Source organism: Camelus dromedarius, chromosome 4 (assembly GCF_036321535.1).
Source record: "Camelus dromedarius isolate mCamDro1 chromosome 4, mCamDro1.pat, whole genome shotgun sequence".
NCBI classification, from domain to species: Eukaryota; Metazoa; Chordata; class Mammalia; order Artiodactyla; family Camelidae; genus Camelus; species Camelus dromedarius.
In genome coordinates this window covers 25,453,392-25,470,864 of record NC_087439.1, presented here as the reverse complement: position 1 = coordinate 25,470,864, position 17,473 = coordinate 25,453,392, and the positions used below count along the sequence as shown (strand labels likewise).

Genomic DNA, 17,473 nt, shown 5'->3' with positions numbered 1-17,473 from the left:
CCCCTTCCCCAACACGCGAGTTACACTGAAGAAGGGTAGTCGACTGGAAAACAATGAGCATTTGTCCTGGCTGTACAGATTAGACCAATATTAAGCATTTTAACATAAAAGCACACATCACAAGATGCACCACACAGCATTATTTACATGAGGTCAAACTCTCACCTTCTCCTCATCCAGACTGTCTATCAAGTACTATGTACTTAAGGATTAGATCCATCTCTTTCAAAGTTATCTGTCTGCACATCATAAAAGATTTCATTGAAAGCAAAAGGCTCATTGGATACTTCACTTTATTAGGAAATATTGCTCAGCACCTATGCTACGTTCTCTTAGCACCCTTTAAAATATACCTAACCTTGTGCTTTCTACCACTCAGTCTCCTAGATTTGAGGCTATTTAAATGCTCTGCAGACCCCATGCACCATCACTTCTAGGGAGCAATTATAGCAAACAGATTAAAATGTACCCACATTCCACATTAAGTACAATCTTTTTGCTGTAATAATTTTGGAGGAATTTTTTACTGTTTTGTTTCTGAAATATTAGGCCTCGAATAACAAGCCAAATTTATAATCAACTATTTCCAAGCCATCATCAAGCACATGGAGGAAGGTATGCAGAGTGAAAACGTTTAACCTAAAAATTGTTTTCAAATGTAATGACATTTTTAAGAAACCCTCCTTGAGGATGACGTAATGTTGTATTTCGCTTGTTTGTATTAGTCTGGATTTTGAGCTTCCTGTAATTTGCAACCAATATAATTGTGATCAGGCCTTAAATGTTTTCCTAGGCCCATGAAACGTGTAAGCTCTGGAGTGCCTTCAGTCCCCAGTGAAGGAGGTGGCCCTACGCACATCAGCCGCCGATGTCACCTTCACCAGAGACCCAGCAGAGAAGTTCCTGGAGCCTGAGCCACCAAAGCCCCAACCCAAGGCTGGGCACTGGTCTTCTCTGGTTGGAATCTGGTGCTGGCTGGTCCCCTGGCAAGCAGTCCATGTGCAGGTGGGAGGGACACCTTCTCAGAGCACTCAGAACTCCCAGTATCTGGTGGCTGTGCTTGGCTCCATGTTTGAAGCCTTTTTTTTTTTTTTTTTTTTTACATCTTTGAAATAAAATCCTCTTTTGAAGTCCCGCTAAATGTTAGAAAGAATAATATATAACTGACTGCATCCCCTCTCACCCACACACAAAAAAATCACTCAGTGGAAAATCTCTTCAAAAACAGACACAACGTATACCCGTTAACATCTCCAGAACATTCAGTCTTCAGAGGCTTCTTGAAGGCAACCCCTGCAGCTAGTAATCCCAGCTCCCCACCAGCGGTGAACTGCGCCGGGGCCAGAAGTCTCCCAGCCACCACTCCCAACGGGAGAGCCCACAGCCTCTCTACTGGACAGCTTTGAAGGAAAAACGTCTGAAGAAAAATTGGAAACTGTGTAGGTAAATATAGCACGCTGTTATAATTGAAAATTCCAGGGAGATTTTTTTCAATATTTACCATTCTGGTTTCCTTGTAGATGTTTCTAAACAATGGCACCATTACACCTAAAAATTAATACTGCACTATGGTTTTTATGAGCATCTCCCTAATTCGTTTTTTCTCTTTATTCATTGGATACTGATGGAGAGCCGCCTCCGTGCCAGGGACCGTGCTGAGCCCTGGTGAACACGGCAGGCAGAGTCCCTGGGAGTCAAGAAGACAACTGCTCCACCCATTGTGGTAGTTATGTAAGAGCTTCTGCACGGCTAATTTAAACCTGTTTGACTAAAATTCAATCCCATTTCTCCTTGCCCTGCCCATGGGGTAGGGAATCAACAGCCAATCCCTGTCCTCTCCAGCATAGCCTTCCAGATACTTGAAATGCTCAAGTTGCTTTTTTGTTGTTCAAAATAGACATATTTTTCCCCAAATAAGATTACATTTGATGTGTGCAACACGCCAATATAACTCCTTTGCTGTGTCATCACATTGTCATTGATATGAAAATATAGAATATGAGTTTTCAGTCACATTGAAAGGATAAAGGAAAATATAGTCCCATGTGATCAACCAGTTTCTTAGGCACTAATCTATACACTATTTCTGATAATGCCATTCTAAGAAAATGCACTAGAATGGAACAAAAATTTTGCATCATTGCACTAGCTGAGAAAAAAAAACTAATAGGTCTCTATCCCTCATGACTCATATCAGAGAACCCTGCCCCCAAAGAAATAAAGACACACTGTCACTGAACCACATTATTATCCCTTAAGAAGACTATAAAATGTGTACATCATTCATTCGTTGACATTGAACTTGTGCCAAAACTATTAGGAGCACATATTAATAAGATATCCCAAACGTGTAGGAATGAGTACAGAATAAAACACAAAATGCAATTGGTATTCACTATTAATTTGTCTTTTATACATGATTAAGTAAAGCATATGAAGGAAATAAAAGGGCAATAAATACCCTTTTATCACAAACTAGGGGATTTCTCTTACCCTGGGCTCGCACACAACCAGTTTAGAAATATGCATAATTGCCTATGGTCAACATCATATCACTGCCAGATCACACATTAAACAGATAACCACTATTATTATAAAAGCAACTTCCTTGACCTCATACTTTGGTCTGGCTAGGAATTCCTATATTTTCCCAGATCGGCTGTTACACAGTGCCAATCTTGTGCTGTGCATGTCAATTTGTCCCAGTGTAAGTGACCGGTGCCTTACAGAGCTCACTCTAAAACACACTTATATGCACATGAATAGCAGAAGTTCAAGAAATATGATCATAGTTGTTCTTGCAGTGCTTTTTAAAATCTGAAGTCTATGTGTGTTTTTCTATTATAGCTAAGGTACAGTGTGTGTTATTTGGCAGCTGAATTTGACATGAAAATATAAAAGGTTTGGGCAACCACATATTTGGAAATAGAAATCTTTCCTGAAAACATGGCTTTGGTTTTTAAACACAGCTAAATTTCTGGAAACTTCAATTTGTTAAAGACAGCCAAGACTTCAATCATATTTAACATATTCCTGGGGTTTACATATAGTGTTTCAAAGTAATAAACAACATCTTGTTTGGAGTAGCACGAAGAAAATGAGGCAAGCACTTCTTTAGAGTAAAAGCTCCACTTTTAAAAATAGTTTGGAGACTCATTCTTATGTTGGTGAAATCACAAAACACTATTCAGCAAACAAAACATGATGAGCTCAATTCAAGTTGGTAAACATTTTTAGCTGGCTTCATTTGTAGTAAGAATTTTAATGTAACCATAACTTCAAGAATGCATCCCTTATAATGGAAACTTGGGGGCCAAAACTTTCCTTTAATTGTTAGTAAGAACAATGGTGTCAAATTTGCACTTGGAAATCGGAAGAGATGTGATGACAACAGTAAATTGATTGTTTGAACAATTTTTAAAATCGCATTACAGTGCCCTGAAATGCATCTGCATTTACTCACAAGCATTCTCACTGCAGTGACCAAAAAGCCCCCGGGCCTGATTCAGTAGCAGAAAATATGCTCCTTCCATAAGGTAAGAGGTACATACCTTACTTCCAGCACTTAAAACTCACGACAGCGCTTTAATCCTTCACAAGCTTTTGCCTCATTGGGCCAAGGATAATAGTGATGTCTAAAAACCCTTAAGTCACTTAGGAAGAATAACAAGCACTTTTCAACAAGCAAAACACGATGCGTTGAAATAATACCATCCAAAGAAAGGAAGATTGCATAGGGAGCTTTCTCTATAATCTTTATAAGAAGTCAGGTCAAATTTCACTTAACCATGCTTTTTCCCTATGCAGGGGACTCAGTGAACACATTTGTTACAAGAACAACCACAGATTCACATCCAGGCAGTCTATGGCAATTCGACTGATAAATATGGAAACACCTTGCTCTTGCTATGGTCAATATTCCTTTATTTTGTCTGTACATTATTCCTAATTTTTTAAAAATAATAAATATTTTTATTTCTCATGGTTGATACATAAACCATGGGAATTCACTTAAAAGTTTAAAAGTTGGTGACGTGTTATGCCCCTTTCCCACCACCTGTACTCAAAACCACTATCGGAGTGGGCCTCAGCCGTATAAAGGTCTTGGCTCTGAGTTTGCCTGGGACGGTGTTGATTTGCATCTCTATACCTGGAGCAACTGAGAGTAGCATGCTCTTTCAGTCTCAAAAGTGTCCAGGCTTGGACGCTAAACTATACGGCCACCCCTCTTACACGATAGTGGATGTCATCTACTTGATGTGACTTCTAGGCTACCAAGCACATTTGACTTAAGTATTTCCCCCACCTAGACAGCCCAGAGTCTGAATTCTCCCAGCTACACTGCAGACTCCTTGAGTATCAAAATTGAGTTTTTATTTAACTATGTGCAATAAGTACGGTGTTAGTACTAGTACAGTACAAATGCTAAATAAATGTATTTTGGATGAATGAAGATTCACTCCTTCAGCTAAAACATTACCCGCTTTGGCTATCTTCTTTTAAACTAGGTGTTCCTAGAAGGAGAAGCATCTACATAAAATTGATGATGACCTTCAAAATCTGGCCACTTCTCATCACCTCCCCAGCTACGACTCCGGTCCAAACTACCATCATCTCTTGCTTAGATGAGTGCATCCTCCTTCTCACTGGTCTCTCTGCTTCTATCATTGCTCCCCTGGGGTGTATTCTCAACACAACAGCAAGTGACCTTGTTAAAGGTAAATCAGATGGTGTTACTCCCCCATCTAACCACGAGTAAAAACTAGGCATTACAATGGTCTACAAGGAGAATGGTCAGATTTAGCCAGTAAAAATACAAAGGCCCAGTTAAATGAATAATTTTTAGTGCAAGTGTGTTTTATACAATATTTGGGACATGCCACTACTTTCAGAAAAAGGCATTTGTTGTTTATCCAAAGTCAAAATTTAACTGGGCAACTATATTTTATCTGGCAAGTCCTACGAGGATTTACCTAACCAGGCACATGTGCACTCATGTGCACTCAAGCACCACACGCACGCGCGCACACACACACACACACACCCTCTACCTCAGTCCTCCCTTCCCATTATCCTCCCTTTCTCTGGGCTCCAGAACAATGACATTCACACTGACACCAGGCATGCTTCTGCCACGGAGCTTTGACTGGTTGTTTCCTGTGTCTGGAAACTTCTTCCCTTGGATTCTGCTACCACTCGTGCCCTCACTTTCTTCCAGACTGTACCTACCTTCTCAGTGAGGCTTTCCTAGGTCCCCTCAAAAATCCCAATCCCATCCTACTTCCTATCTTCCATCCCCACTTAAATTTTTTCCATTACTCTTATCATTTTTTAATATATTCTATTCTTTACTCATTTATTTTATATGTTGTCTCTAATGTAACGTCCTTGAGAGGAGGGATTTCTGTCTGTTTTCACCTCTGTGATATCTCTAATGCCTAGAGTGGGCTCTGGCACAGATGAAGCCCCATAAAAAATTATCAGATTAATAAATGATCATTAATAGCAGTAGGATTCATACTATTATTGTTATTAATTTAAATTTGATGTAGTCTGCTACAGATTTGAATAGATATTTTGCCAAAGGAGAAACACAAATGGCCAAAAAGCACATTAAAAACATACTCAACATAACTAATATTAGGAGAATACAAATCGAAACCACAGTGAGACACCACTTTAACCACTTTAAGGTACACACTATCAAAAGAAGAGAAAAAAACCAGTGTTGAAGAGGATTTGGAGAAACTGGAACACTTGTGCACTGCTTGTGGGAATGTAAAATGATTCAGTCACTATGGAAAATAGCATGTCAGTTTCTCAAAACATTAAAAATAGAATTACCATGTGATCCAGCAATTCCACATCTGGATGTATGCTCAAAAGAACTGAAAAAGTAGGGTCTCAAAGAGGGATTTGTACACCCATGTTCATATCAGCATTATTCATAATAGCCAAATAGTAGAGGCAATCCAAGTGTCCATAGATGAATGGATGATGAATGAAATGTGGTCTATATACTTACAATGGAATATTAGTCAGCCTTAAAAAATAAAGGTGATTCTGACACACACTACAATGTGGATGGACCTTGAGGACATTATTCCAAGTGAAATAGGACAGTCATAGAAAGACAAACACTGTAAGATCCTCCTTACAAGGGGTGCCTTGACTAGTCAATTTCAGAGACAGAGAGTAGAATGGTGATTCCCAGGGCTGGGGGTAAGGGAGAATGGACAGTTGTAGTTTAATGGGTATCTAGTTTCAGTTTTGCAAGAAGAAAAGAGTTCAATAGATTGGTTACACAATAATGTGACTGTACTTACTACTATCAAACTGTACACTTAAAAAATGGTTAAGATAGTTGATTTTGTTATATGTACTTTAACATCAGTAAATATTTTTAAAAATTGAAATAAATAAATTTAATGTAGTCTGAAGATCGGGACTAGGCATGCTTTGTCATTTTTTCGTTGAATCTTGACAGCAACACAGGCCATGAGTGATATTATGCCCATGTCACAGACAGGACAGCTGAGACCAAAAAACCTCAGAATTCAGCAAAGATCATTCTGCTAGTAAGGGGGTGGAGGGCTTGGAAGAGCAATGACTCCAAACCTGTGTTCTGTCTAGTAATATATTCCGCCTCTCACACTAATGCTACACCTTACTGAAAAACCCTGTGTGGTTTACTCTGGGGACTCCAAACAGCCATCATTGTCGTCATCCAATCACTCATATATGGATTTGTCTTCATCTTACAACTGTTTATTCAGCACTGACTTGGCACTGGGTTACAAAGACAAGGCCCCTGGTTTGCATGGTTTACAGTCCAGCAGAGAGAAACAGACATGAAAACAAAGGCCCTGGCAGGTAACTGCAAATGTGAAAGGTTGATGGCCTTCAGTTGGAGCCCAAAGGCGGAAAGAAGAATGCCCTGGTTGAGAAATGAATGAAGGCAGGCTCTGCTTTCTACACAGTTTTATCCAAGACCAACTCTGATGGACTCAAAGGAGTCAAAGAAGTGCTCCTGTAACGTCTGCAGTGGTGACTGCCTTTCCTTTAGCTTTTCCATCTTTGCCCAACCTGTTCTTTATGAAAATGTCCCCATTTTCAGTAGAAGATGTAAGTGTGAAAGACCCAATATTAAATATCTGTTTTTAAAAGAAGTTTCTGAACTAAAAGAGGAAAGGATTTGTCAGAATCTCCAGCTATTCACTTAGAGAAAAATGGTAAGAAATATTAAGTATTTTCTTTGACTACATTTCTCATCCTACAGTCTAACAATGGGCAAATATCAAGAGAAAAGAGAAAAGTCAATATTTTAAAACTATTTGCCTGACTGATTCACAGCTTACAGATTCTGATTCTCAAAATCCTTTGGAAAAAAAAATGAAGATACTTTGCAGTATTTTTTAGAGGAATAAATTTTTATGCAAGCAGAAAGCAATAAGACGTAGTCATTTTGGTAATAAACCTCAAGATAAGACTTTAAAAATTAAAAAGGAAATGTCTACAGAGTCCTGTCTAGGCATGCTTAGCAGAACTTTGAAACTACATACACCAAGGGGTGTAAGAAAGACCTTGGAAGGATGGAAGTCTTTTCACTTCTTATTTTATCTGATTCCATGAATATATGATGTGCTTTTGGCATTTTTCAAATAAAAAAAGAAAACCAGACAAGGCTAACACTAAATGTTTCATATGTGCATATTGCAGGATAAAAGAAGGAAGTCCATCGTCAATAACTATGTTGATTTACATAACAGACACCTTTACCCATCGCTAACAGGAAGTACTATAGCACAGTGGTTAGAAATGGGGGTTTTTAAGTCAGACAGACTTTGGCTTGAATTTAAGCCTCCTTCTCATCGGCTGTGATACTGGAAAAATATGATTTACTCACTCAAAACTTACATTCCTATCTGTAAAATGGGGATAATAATATCAATCTTTCAGATTTGTTCAGATACACACTAACACCTCAGTTAAATGCAATTATTGAGAGATTTCAGTTAACAGAAGAGACTAGGTTACAATGTTAGCACTAAATTAGCTGAATGTACACATGAAAGATCAGGAACAACAAACTGACAGTAGACTGTAAGGAAAGCCTGAGTTTGATAATGAAGCAGCTCAATGACTCAGATATTGATTCAGATCATAACGACGCTAAATTTGTATCCTGTTTTATGTGCTTGCTTGCTCCTGCTAGTTTCCTAAATAGCCAACAAACTACAGAGACTGATCCTGAGACTTCACCACATACAATTAAAAATAATAGATGATATTGAAAGCATCTGGTTCAGCAAATGCTCTCAGCGCTGAAAAAGCCAAGGTACTAATATTGCTTTTTCAGGTAATACAAACTGCCAAAAAAAAAAAAAAACAAAAAACAAACGCTGATTGAATTTCTGAAAGGTAAAGTGCTTAACAGAAAGAAATGAGAAGTTATTTTTTTTAAGTTAGAAGAGATGCAAATGAAATATATCATAGTTAACTACCAAAGCAAGACAAGAAAAAAAAGTGATACAACTAAAAGTGGTTAAGCAGAGATTTTCAAAGCAAGCTGTTTGGACAGTTAGTGGAAATCTTTATACGCTTACGTAATAAAATCATATAAAATAAACAAATAACAAGGTTAGGCTAAAAGGAAAATGGCAGGCAATGAACATGAAATCTACAAACAATTTGAAATAATCCTAATATCTTTCTACAAATGTTAACCTTAGCCTCCTCATTAAAGAAAAAATTTTTTTTAAGTCAAGGTTAGGTGGAGACAGGGATTTAACAATGGAGAGGCATTGAAGTGTCTTGCTGTCTCAGCAAATATTGTCATAAAACAATTTTGCTTTCCAACTTGGTAAAAAAAAAAAGTGAGCAGTGTACACATACCAGAAGAAATAATCATGGGCAGAGAAGTTAAGTTGGCACGCTAGCCTTTTATTCCTCTCCTTCTGTTGGAGGGAGCTAATCATTTTTGGGACACATATGCAAAGCTGGCCCAAGATACTGACAGAGTAGGAAGTCATCTTTGCAGGGAAATGAGGGGGCTCCTGCCTCTTTCGAGAATCTGCACCCACAAACCACCCATAGAAGGACTTTGTCATAGCTAAATGAAACTCAGGCACTTCTTCCAGAGGGCCACTTCTGCTACCTGGGAGGGCACAGAACACGCTAGATGTGTGGCATCTCGTGACCCCGATTTTCTCCCCCTTGCCCATTAGCACAGATTAGTTTACTCTTCACATTGCCCCCTAGACACTAGGCAGAGAGAACAAGTGGACTGAAACAGAAACAAGCCTTTGATGAGAATGGAAAGTGTGCTGGGGTAGGGCGTAGGAGAGCAACGGCGTAAGGCATCAGGCCAGAACAAACAAGCTCTGATGGACATACAGCATCCATATTTTCCAAACCAAAACTCACGACACACAGCTTGACAAGTATGATTGTACTTATGGGAACAACAGGACAGAATATTTACAACCCAGGGTTGCCCTGGAAAATCTAGGATATATAAACACCACATCCATAAAGGCATTGAAAGTGGGAAGGCTAACATAACCTACTTGAGAATTCTGCACGTGCTGGCCAGCACATGTGAAAGCGAGTTTCTTAAGTCACCCCAGTCTCTATTTATTTCCATCACAAACACATTACATATTTTTGACACATTTAGGATCTCTATTCCAAAGACTTGCCATAAGAATAGCAGGTGATATCTGAATGAAATAGATTTTTACAGTTGAGTAGAAAAGCGTGTATAATATCAGATTAGATTGCTTGCCAAGCTTGCCAAACTTGCCTGCCCAGGCGTTGCAGGGCTACTAAACTCACCCAGAGACTTCCGTGTATCGAAAGCGAGGAAATATTCTCAGAAAACCTGTGCGCTCCAGCACACAACTTTCAGATTAGGCTCCGCAAGTTTTCAGAAAGAAAATTAATCAATTCAAATTTGTGCCATTTTTTTTCTTGCCTTACATCCATTTAATTACTTGCATGTGAGAGTCATTGTTTCTTATATGACACCCCCCCTCAAATACTTTAGTGAAAGCTTCTTGTAGAAAGAAAAACAAAGGTCAGTAACCTAATATCCCCAAGCAACCCTGCAACAACAAACCAGGGAGGGAAAAAAGTGAAGAAATGCTCTGAATGGGAAAGAGATCTTCTTTTGTTTACTCTTTCAACACTGAGTAAAAGTTATGATTTTGCCAATAATTATGGATTGATATTGCGCCCAACATTTAAAGACTATGTAAGGAGTTCCCATAAAAGATGAGAGAGATGTTTTGTGTGAGGTCGGAAGCTTTTTAAGGACTAGAAAGTCTTAAGTACAACGTATCACATTTGTCATGGCACTGTAGTAACTGAAGGGGGGAAATGCCTGGGGATTTTATCTAAGAAGGGAAAAGCACGTCTCCTTCACATGAGGAAACTGAGGCACAGCAGCCCGTCCAAGGTTACCTAGCCAGCTGTAACTGATGGAGGCAAAGCCCCATCTCCTGCAGAGTTTACGGATGAGCTTACTCAGCTGTAAAATGAGGGTGCCGAACTTCGAGGTCAATGCCAACGGTAACATCCTGCGATGCTGTATTGATTGATTGCTTTGTAATCTACTTATTTGTATTTTGGCTCTTAAATAAAGGTAAGGCTGCCAGGTTTGACATATTTCTAGCCCTCAGAAAGCTGACCTGACAGTAAAGCCCTTCCAAAACATTTATAGAGACAATGTTCAGAACAATTTGCAGAATTTAATAAGGTGACATATTTTGAAGCACAGGGCAGTTACAGGCAGCCAACCTGAGTGGATGCAGGCAAGGGAGGTATTATTTTTTTTAATTTTCAAGATGTCACTGACAAGGGAGACATATGCCAAATGGTAACACAGTTCTGTATTGAATAAAAAAAAAAACTTGAAAAAGGTATGAAGAGCATGACACAGAAAGGATGGGTGAAACATCAAAACAGGATACTAAGAATGAGAAAGTGCATTGATTAAAATTATTTGAAGTTTAAAGTCATCTGATGCCTCTTCTTTTCCACCTATACCTGCCCTCAGAACATGGCCATGTAGAGGTTTTCCAATATTTAACAGCCTACTATAAATCCTGGAAAGATACTCTGAAATCAGAGTATACAGATCAGTATAAAATGAGTATATTTTTTAAAGTATTCTATACCTGTTATATAATGTTTCTGGTTTCTCTTTACTATGAATTCTTAGCAGTATTTCATAGAGCTCTAAGGTAGAATTTACACAGTAAAAGAAAAAGTGAGTATGTGGCAAAAATATTGAATGGATGGATGAATGGATGGATGGAAGGATGACCAAATTGATAAAAGCAGGAGTAGCCAATTTATTACTATCTAAAAAAATGGTCAATCAGATGTAGTATACTTTACATATATACATAAGATGATTTAAACCACAATAAATTAGTGAACAGAACATTCTTTTAGGGTCACAAAGTGCTTTTCTCATCATACATAGATTTAGCCAAATATCGACACCAACAAAATCATGATTGGTGGCAATTAGGAAAACAAAAAGTACTTGGAGAAAACTGAGGGAAGTCTGACTGCCTGATTACCTGGCTGACTTCCCACCCTGCTGGATAACCAGGTAAACTCTCAGATCTCTGATGCATTGGCCCTGCATTTACAGAAGTACATACACTTTGCATTTAAATATACCTGGTTTTGAGCTCATCACTTACCTGCTGTTCGTTCTTGGGCAAATTAACTTCTCAAGGACTGTTTGATTTGTCTGGAATACTAATAATTTTGTGTCCTTAGATTCTTGAAATGATTAAATTAGATAGTATTCCCCCAATAGCCGTCATGGTGTACGGCACACAGGAAGCACCCAGTAAGTGGAAGTTGTCGTGGTAGTGCTAATGAGCAGTAATGGTGCTTATTGTCTGTTTTTTCTATTGTAACACATTGTTGGGAAATCAACACAGGTTTTGAATTGGGAGAGAGTTGGGTTTGAAGCTAGGCTCCATGCCTGATGGTTGGGTGACAAGATATTGCCTCTGGCTTCATTTCTTCTGTAAAATAAAGACTATAACATCTTACTATTTTTATAAAAATTAAATGAGATAATATATGTTAGTGCTGCACAGTGCCTGGCACAATGGTGATAATAACAAAGAAATGTTCGTTCCCAACACTCCTTGTCTGCACAATTCCCTCCATTCTTTTAGTCAGTCATTCATTCTCCCTAGGTACTGTGCCCTGGGAACACAAAAGGGGTAAGACTGTCCACCCTGGTTTCAAGAAGGAGGTAAGGGAGGCAAGGAAAGAGATTACAGGATGTGGTGACAAATAATTTAAGAGAGGTGTAAACCAGTGCTTGAGAGCACAAAAGAGAAAAGCATAAAGCTTTCTTGAAAAGTCCTTAAAAAATCAGGTAGGCCACTTACTCGCTAGAAAGGCTACAACCAAACAACAACAACAGAAAATAACAAGTGGTTGGCAAGGGTGTGCAGAAATAGACACCATCACGCACTGCTCATGGGAACATAAAATCACACAGCTGCTGTGGAAAACAGTTTGGCAGTTCCTCAAAAAGTGAGACATAGAACTGAGACCCAGCAATTTCACTCCCAGGTATATCCCCAAAGGAGCTGAAAATGGATCTTCAAACAAAAACTTGTACACAAATGTTCATAGCAACACTTTTTACAATTGCCAACAGGTGGAAACAACCCAAGATGAACTGGCCCACCCACAGAACAGGGCACTACTCAGCCACAGGAAGGAGTGAAGCAGTGATGCACGCTACAACACGGAAGAACTCGGAAGCCATTACGTGACGTGAAAGAAGCCAGTGACAAAAGACCATGTATTATGTGATTTCATTTATATAAAATGTCCAGATTAGGCAAATCCACAGAGACAGAAAGTAGACTAGTGGTTGATTAGGGCTGAGGGAGATGGACGGGTAGGTGGAAAGGGGTGATGACTAAAGGGTACAACATGTGTCTCTGTGGTGATGAAAATATTCTAAAGTTGACTCTGGTGATGACAACGTATCTGTGAATAACCTGAAAAACACTGAATTGGTCAAGTACATGGTATGTGAATTATATCTCAATAAGGCTGTTTTGAAAAGGGGAGGGGAGGGTATAGCTCAGTGGTAGAGCTGCTGCTTAGCATGCGTGAGGTCCTGGGTTCAATCCGCAGTACCTCCTCTAAAAATAAATAAACGAACAAACCTAATTACCCCACTCAAAATAAAAGACAATGAAAATGACTTTTAAAAAAATAAAATAAAAAAATAAAAAAGCGATAAGCTAAAAATTAAAATATTACAACACCCACACAACATCCTAGGAGTTTGGCCAGACTCTGCGAGAGCCAGTATGGATAGTGTCTGTTGGTGACCATTCCAGTGCTGGAGCTGATTTAAAATAAATAAATAAAATAAACAAAATTAAGAGTGTTAGGAAGAGAAGGTAAGAACGGAACAACACAACAAAGACCGAGGCAGTGAATGGCGTTCATGTGTTCTGAAGCCCTGAGCTGCTAAGCGGAAGCCGGGACGTGGGGAAAGAGGCAGGAGATGCTCTTAGAACAGCTGACCAAGAATAGAGCAGTGGCCTGGAAAGCAGGCTTCAGAGTGATTCCATCACTCACTGGGCACATGAGCAGGCAAGTCTGTGATCTTTCTTAAGCATCCACTTCCTGTAAAATGGGAATAAACATCATGCCCCCCTCACAAGATACATAGAGGATTTAATGAAACAGGATAGGTAAAGCATGTAGTCGAGCCCGACAAACAGTTTGCAGTCAATAAGCACCAGCGCCCTGAGCCTGTGGGAAGCCCAGAGCTGAAAACGAGAACTTTCCAGTTACCAACATGATGTTATAGCTGGTGATAAAGGTTTCAAGCTTTTTGAACTTTTGAGTAATTTATACACATTACCACTAATTTAACTTCCTCTCATCCATCAGGAAATACACATGTTTAAAAAAAAAACTGAAGAATTATGGTAAATGTCTCCTAGACTAATGATACTGATCTGGCCTCAGTAGCTCAAGCTTAGTCACAAGAATAACAAGTTCCTATTATTATGATATTCTAATTCAGTATCCCAAACTTTATTCCAGGTGGACACAACCTAACATTGGCAGAGCTAATTCAACCAAGAACATTCTAGCCAGTAAATAATAAATTCTCAGAAGCCAAAATTTCCATTTACACCTGTAAATAGAAAATTCAATTTAATGCAAATTGTTAAATAATAAGACCAGTGGGCAATGAACCATACTAAACACATCATATGAAATGGATCAGTCATGCAGCATGGTGACCAGGAAAGAAATCTGTGACATGTTCTGTGGCTAAATGCTATGTGTTTACACATGCCCGCACATGCCCGCACGCGCGCACAACAAGATGCTACCACAGAGACACGGCGTGCATGCGAAAGATGGAGAAATTCTGAATGAGTAGCTGGTTACATGCCTCTGCATTTAAAATCTTTTGGTCACCTTCCATGGGCTCATCTAACCATGAAGAATGCTATTTTATACAATGCTTGGCAGAGCAGTTGTTAGGAAGGGGAATCCTGTAAATGGCTTTGCTGAAGCTAAAAATCATTAAGACGTGGACTCAGGCATGCTCTTTACTGAGACTCCCTTCTTAAGAAAGTTCAGAAGTCACAGTCCACAAATTAAAAATTCCTAAAATACACAAAATACTTACAGGATTCCTCTAATGGTGAGGCACACGAGATTAAAATAACTCAACATAGAACATTTTTCCTACCTTAATCTGGACAATAGGATATGGCTTTGGCATCAGAGATTTTGGAGATCATTCATTGTGCTTGATGCAGGATGTATCTTACAGTGTGTCTGGAAGATAAAAGTTTGGAAGAAAATAGGTTTGATTTTTAAATATTTTCCCGCTCTTTTTTTTTTTTTAAAAAAGCCAGTATGCATCTGAGCTTGGAAACAATTTAAAAGAAACAATCACATAGATCATCTTTTACCATAGTCACCAAGGTGCTGACACCCCGACATAAGCTGTTATAACCAGAGAGCAAAATCCTTAATGCTAACATAACACTTTGCTTTTTGAGTTCCCAAGGTCTGAAGAGTGCACAGACCAAAAAGTTAAGCAAATTTTGGGGGCAAACTATTTTTATTTTTTTCACATGTGTTTGTGAAGTACCTGGTGCTGAGAGATTCCACAGAAAGTGGGACTTCCAAACCAGGAAATGCCGAGATGAGCCAGGGCAAGTTGATCACCTTACGTGTTTATCGACAAAAGACTAAAACTGATGTGTAATCTCTACACACACATCAACACATGTATGTTGAAATAATTTGAAAATAATGGCATTCAAAAATGCAAAATATTCAGCTAAATTATACACTAATTAATCATTAATTCTCCTCAGCACCCTTTAGTTATTTCCACTTCCTTACCCTCTAATCGAATCTTAAAGGAAATTTTTAGGGGTATTTTCCAGTCAGGAGGTCCCACAGTCAACCAAAGAACTCTCCCCAAGCGCACTGGTCCTCAGGCACTTGGAAAGTTTCTAAAAGACTTTTCAATGTAAATCATCTCTACACTGATTCAGAGAATTGATTCAATGTTTTGAATAACTCAAGTCAAACTTATGCCTAAAATATTGATATAATTAAGGAAATAAAAAATCTTATCTGGAATATGGCTTTAACCCAACCAAAATAAAACATCAGATCCTTTTCTTTATTACATCAGTTGAGCTTAGCAATTTTTTCCTGCTAAGAAATCTGTTAATGAGACTAATACAGCAGAAGAAAGTGTTTATATTTGCCTACCTTAATCACTCTCCACTTTCGTCTTCACATCTTTAAGATTAAAACATAGATTAGCAAAAGAACAGTTGTTTCTTTATAAATTCACTGTAAGTTTGTTTTCTCAGTTGATTTTTTCCAAATTGCCAATGCTATCTGCTGAAAATATTTTATTATTGAATATTTCACGTAATTAACGAAGTAGTGATAATGTAGGACCACTTCATCCAAAGATGCCCCAGCATATGGAAAATACTGCAAATTACCAAATAAGTCCATTGAGTGAAACATACAGAAAAAATGAGTTTATGAGACAGCTGGACATGTTTATGTAGGCAGAAGGGGTTGGAGGATATGCTGACAACACGGAGAGGTGTGTTGCAATAAACTTGAAGGAGACGGGCCATTGGGCCAACCAGCCCTTTTCTATCCAGGAATTCCTTATGTTCCCATTAGTGTCTCACATCTGGACAGCTGTGTTATTAAAATTTGGCCCTAAACTTAAGTCAATGAGAGAGTTTCATGTCTTGATTTCATTCTTCCTTTACATATTAAATACAAACACACACACACACACAGAGTTTCAACTTTGGTTCAAGGAAGCATTTCATTTCATGTCCAGATGTCAGATTTTTGTGACTCATGGCCAAGGACAGGGAAGGGCTTTGGGAACAAGCTTGTTCTGATCATGTCCACCTCTGTCTGGTACGAGTACATGTTCATGACACCTCACTTTCATAAATACCACACTCTAAACAGTCCTTGGAATGGCCACCTTTAGCACTGAGTTAGGCCTCAACCTTCTATCACTGAGTTTCTTGGGAAGAAAAAAACGTTTTAAGGGTTAGAGGAAAAGGGCAGTTCTCCTCATGCCTTTATCTTTCCTGATCTTTTAAACTATGTGGTTAGGAAGGATTCTGTGCAGGATTGGTTAGGAGCCAAGCGCTTCACTGACCCTTTTAGTTGTTGCCATTTCACATGTCTTGCCTCAGGAACTGGTTGAGGTTTTGAACGTATCCACCTTCTAATTTATACGACGTGAGCATAACCTGCATGTGAATATAAACACCAAACACCTGCATTAGCACTTTGCAATCAACAAGCGCTTGGGTCCCCACTGTCCTGTTTGCTCTAAATCATAGTCCCCTTAGCTTGCTGCGATTATCTTGTATTTATACAAGTGGAAACCAAGGCCCAAAGATGTTAAGTGACTTGGCCAAAATCACTTGCCCAAGCGGTAAGTAGCTGACTTAAAACAGTGGTATAAGAATGAGCTAAAATGCAGACAGAAAATAAAGTTCCATTTCTAATGTGATTTTTAAAAAATAAAGTTGAGCAAAACATAAACAACTGATGAGCTTATGCCTGTTGGGTCCATTTCTAAAGACCAAATCCATTACATGGCAACAGCACGAGCACATTAGTCATCTTAAGAGTAAGGATGCTTAAGAAACCAAATTCATATATTCACTAATTAAAGACTTCTTTATTGTTTTGTTGTCTTTTTTTTTTCTGTTTTAGGTTTAAAAAATGTACAACCATTCAAGTCAATACATAAACCAAAATGTTGAAGTTATTTGTTTATATTTGTTTTAACTCCAAGCAACATACTTTTTGCAGCAAAACCCCAAAGCCTTACCTATATTCTAAAGAATTGACAATTACCAAAAATAATATT

At 38.6% G+C, this 17,473-nt stretch overlaps 1 long non-coding RNA gene across 1 annotated transcript in view; it reads right to left on the bottom strand.

The window, feature by feature from the left end:
• The window catches only part of LOC105084594 (uncharacterized), a 133,015-nt gene that overhangs the window by 104,120 nt on the left and 11,422 nt on the right, over window positions 1-17,473 (bottom strand). Inside the window, exons 5-7 of the long non-coding RNA XR_010380572.1 lie at window positions 16,751-16,844; window positions 15,820-15,849; window positions 14,777-14,865 (exon numbers count right to left, since the gene is read on the bottom strand). This is a non-coding gene — a long non-coding RNA (uncharacterized LOC105084594). The remainder of the gene's footprint in view (window positions 1-14,776; window positions 14,866-15,819; window positions 15,850-16,750; window positions 16,845-17,473) is intronic.